The sequence below is a fragment of the Anopheles coluzzii genome, assembly GCF_943734685.1.
Source record: "Anopheles coluzzii chromosome X unlocalized genomic scaffold, AcolN3 X_unloc_45, whole genome shotgun sequence".
Taxonomy (NCBI): Eukaryota; Metazoa; Arthropoda; class Insecta; order Diptera; family Culicidae; genus Anopheles; species Anopheles coluzzii.
The window spans coordinates 10,001-15,000 of record NW_026054475.1 but is presented as its reverse complement, the minus strand read 5'-3'; positions in this window follow the sequence as shown (position 1 = coordinate 15,000).

Below are 5,000 nucleotides of genomic sequence, written 5' to 3'. Positions count from 1 at the left end.
GTGCACGGCTATCCCGAAAGGCAACTTGTACCAACATCGACATCCATGAACGCGTACGTAGCGTACTTTCCCTGATCGGTACACAATGTTGGTGCACGGCATAGGAAATGGGCTTAAAATGGTCAAACTCAATCCATTTCCACTAAAGATAGTCAATAACAGCTGTGCCGATGAAGTAGGGCACGATGCAAGTCAATGTTATTTAATGAATTACATGTTCACCATACATTTCAGTACAAAATTGCTCGGTCAGACCTACAAAGTGCTATATCTCGAATACTAAACGTCGCAGATGGGTGTCGTAGAACAATTTTAAGTTCGTCTAACGATTCTACATCCGATTCTGGATAGTGGTTTTTCGACCACTTTTCAACATTTTGTGACACCCCGAACCTAGGGGCAGCTCCCTAGCTTTTTTCAAAAATGTGCACCGAACGGGCCAGAGAGCTCGAGTAGTCGAAAATTTTTTTTTTGCTAAAACCCTTCAAAACGTGTCAGGAACGCACCCTAGATGATGAAAAGTGCAACCAGAACGTCAATCGACAACATGCCCGGGGGTACAAATTTGCTCTACGCGTCCCTAGGTAGGGTACTTTTTCATACAAACATCAAAGTGTACGGTGCACAAAGTGCGCGGAACAAAAATTGCTCGGTCAGACCTAGGACGGGCCATATCTCGAATACTAAACGTCGCAGATGGGTGTCGTAGAACAATTTTAAGTTCGTCTAACGATTCTACATCCGATTCTGGATAGTGGTTTTTCGACCACTTTTCAACATTTTGTGACACCCCGAACCTAGGGGCAGCTCCCTAGCTGTTAGAAACTGGCGCTCTAACCAAAAAAATAAGAGAACAAAGTGAATTTGATAGGTAAGCACTGAGGGTGCACCAAAAAATTAGTTTTTTTATTTATTCTCCGTTATCTTCGCTCTTGGGTGTTTTTATCGCAATTGTCCCCTTTTGCGCGGTTTTCTCCCTTTTTATGCCTATGTCCATATACAAAACATCGCCTTAGCTGACAGTTTGTTGGAACCTTATAACAGTTTCCAACATTCTCCCCTCCAGTGCGACAAAGTTAGCTCTCTTTCTAACCACCGAACTAGACCACGTTAACTGTTGTCACACTCCTATTCTGACTGTCAGCTAATGTTTGTTTACCTTCCGCTAAATAAACGTGCTTACTCGTGTAGCTGAACAAGAAAGACGGATTACAATTCATCTCGATATTGTTGTGTGCCTAAACCGATCAAAACTGTTTCTACACATAAGTGGATCGCATACTACACACATGAATTTGTTCGCTGCGGATAATCTTTTTGTAACGGCGCCTCTCACTTTACTTAGCGAATTAGCTATCAGCGCAGTACGGAGAACCGTGCGCTCCCCGCTTCTGTACCTCACACCTCTCCTCTGTACGCAATGGTTCAATCGCTCACAGCTTCTGCAACCGGACCGCACACACATACTCGCCGAGCTGTCTATAAACGTTTCCCAGCACCGGATGGTACCACGATACGCACGGATGATTTGGCATGAGTATCCTGACTTCCCTTTATCTGCTGCTGAAATTAAATTAAGCTTTTGTTTCAGCCGTACATACCGCCACAAGCCGTTCATTTTTCCATGAGGTAGTCCAATGTGGCACTGCAGCAGGCAACATTTAGTGGCAAGATCCCTCACGATCGACCAGACCGGATCCCTTCTCGACGACACAGAAGACTCCATCCTCCCAATCTCTCTGGATTCCGGGATAGAAATTCTGTTCCTTGACGAACGTGGGACATGGTTCGAGCCGTCGCGCGAGTATGTCTCCCCTCCAGTGCTTCGTTCTCCTAGCTGCAGCACCTCAGACCATGGTTTCAAGCTCAGTCGTGGCATGACTTCCTCGAGCTCGATTGCAACGCAGGGTTCGAAGTAAGCACCTGACTCCGATGGTTCTAAAACTTCGCTTTCCTCGATCAATTCCTGTCTTTCAAAGGTGGCCTCACCGCCACTTGTAGCATCTTTCAACCCCGCAGGACGCAGCCAGAAACGGTGATGAGCCTCGATGTACGTGTCTTCTAAGACAGTGTTTGTGTGTAATGTCGCGTTGGTAGTATTAGTGAACGATTTTAGATTGTGTGTGTTGTGGATCACTGCGCGGTTATGACGTTTATCAGGGCATGTGTGTGTAGTTGTGTCGCCAATGACGTGCGTCCGATTCGCATCACCATTGCGGTCGAGGTCAATACACGGCGGGGAAGGGGTTTGACCCCGGAACATGTCCCCGTGCGGCTCGTGATGCCCGTAGCCAAATTGATCAGGATACGGTGCGCCCGAACGATCTGTTGCCCGGCACCGTTCCTCATCCTTTTCAAGCTCACGGATATCATTTAACTCACGCTCTAGTTGCTTTATTCGTTGCTGTCTTTTCTGTGATTCGCGGATCTTACGCTGAGTCTCAGCGTTTTGCAGACGCAACGCTTCCGCTTGCGTAAATTGAAGCACCAATTCCCGATAGACACGATACGCTACGTCCCGATAGTTGGAAAAGGTCTCACCTACGTTGCCGGTAGTCATTATTGCAGCCCTGGAGTCATGGATCGAATCTGTCGCGATGTGGTCCCGCACCTGCATTCTTGGTGTCGCGTCACGGCCCGTGACGCACCTGCTCGTGCCCGCCTCACGCGAAGATTCTGCTACAGCTTCACACATTATGAGCGAGCCAAAGGACGTTGTGAAGGAACTATTGCGTCCTGCCGTCCGACTCGCTACGGGAATGTTTGCTTTCTCCCGTTCCACTCCGTGTAAATACTGCATGAAATCCATGGTGTTTGCACTACTCAACCTAGTGAACGTTTTCCTTTTTATCACGCGCGCGATTCAACACTAACGTTACTTCGGTGGCTACCGATATTTTTCGTTTCGCGATTTAGTTTTGAGCGTCGATGTGTTCCAAACTAATTTTTTGGAATGTTAGAAACTGGCGCTCTAACCAAAAAAATAAGAGAACAAAGTGAATTTGATAGGTAAGCACTGAGGGTGCACCAAAAAATTAGTTTTTTTATTTATTCTCCGTTATCTTCGCTCTTGGGTGTTTTTATCGCAATTGTCCCCTTTTGCGCGGTTTTCTCCCTTTTTATGCCTATGTCCATATACAAAACATCGCCTTAGCTGACAGTTTGTTGGAACCTTATAACAGTTTCCAACACTAGCTTTTTTCAAAAATGTGCACCGAACGGGCCAGAGAGCTCGAGTAGTCGAAAAATTTTTTTTTGCTAAAACCCCTAAAAACGTGTCAGGAACGCACCCTAGATGATGAAAAGTGCAACCAGAATGTCAATCGACAACATTCCCGGGGGTACAAATTTGCTCTACGCGTCCCTAGGTAGGGTACTTTTTCATACAAACATCAAAGTGTACGGTGCACAAAGTGCGCGGAACAAAAATTGCTCGGTCAGACCTAGGACGGGCCATATCTCGAATACTAAACGTCGCAGATGGGTGTCGTAGAACAATTTTAAGTTCGTCTAACGATTCTACATCCGATTCTGGATAGTGGTTTTTCGACCACTTTTCAACATTTTGTGACACCCCGAACCTAGGGGCAGCTCCTTAGCTTTTTTCAAAAATGTGCACCGAACGGGCCAGAGAGCTCGAGTAGGCGAAAATTTTTTTTTTGCTAAAACCCCTCAAAACGTGTCAGGAACGCACCCTAGATGATGAAAAGTGCAACCAGAACGTCAATCGACAACATGCCCGGGGGTACAAATTTGCTCTACGCGTCCCTAGGTAGGGTACTTTTTCATACAAACATCAAAGTGTACGGTGCACAAAGTGCGCGGAACAAAAATTGCTCGGTCAGACCTAGGACGGGCCATATCTCGAATACTAAACGTCGCAGATGGGTGTCGTAGAACAATTTTAAGTTCGTCTAACGATTCTACATCCGATTCTGGATAGTGGTTTTTCGACCACTTTTCAACATTTTGTGACACCCCGAACCTAGGGGCAGCTCCCTAGCTTTTTTCAAAAATGTGCACCGAACGGGCCAGAGAGCTCGAGTAGTCGAAAAATTTTTTTTTGCTAAAACCCCTCAAAACGTGTCAGGAACGCACCCTAGATGATGAAAAGTGAAACCAGAACGTGAAACGACAACTTTGTTGGGGGTACCCTTTTTATTCTACGGGCCACTAGCTTAGGCGCGCCAACAGCGCTTTCCTCTCGGGTTCCCATTTTTTGCCCTCCTGGGATTATGATCATTTACTCATTGCCTACTATAGGGAAGGTACCTTGCTCCGAGGTCAAAAATGAAGATTTCACCAAATCGTAGTTTTAACCTCTATTTAGTCGTAGGAGCATGGTTTGCAGTGTCCGTGGGTCATATAAGCCCCCGTTTGGGTCATACGTCCCCTCCCCGATGAAAATCGTCATATGACTATAGGCCGAACTTATGAAGCAAAAGTGGTGTCTGGTGGGTTCTGCCGATGATCTTAACCTATGATTTTGAGTTTCCACTCTTTCAAAACGTTTCCTGGAGCAGTACATCACGGGTCTACGGACCCAAAGACTTCGTTGCGATGGTTTCAAGCATAAAAGTTGTAACAGTTAAGGGTTTTTAATACGCGTATATTAAATCATTGCTTGAAACTAAGCTTCGTTGTCTTTAAACTCTGCAAGACCAATCGAACTTCTTAGGGAAACTCGAAGCATTCACGCTAAGCTGGTGGTGCAGGGCACATAGCGTGATGAAACCGGGTTTCCCTAACCAATGTGGCATATTTTTTCCCTGAGAGTGAAGCTCAGACCCACGTAGGGGAGAGCGAAGTGGAACTTTAATGTTCAATGCAGCAAATGTTCGCCATGCGGATAAACAAGTTGGAATAGTTCAATGTAGTGTAATGCAAACACGAATCGCAAATAACGATACGGGACCCAGAAGCAATTCTGCGGATCCCTCGGGGAGTGGTGAGTTGATATAAATTAGAGGTGAAAGTCCAAGTTGTTCGAGCTCCGGCTC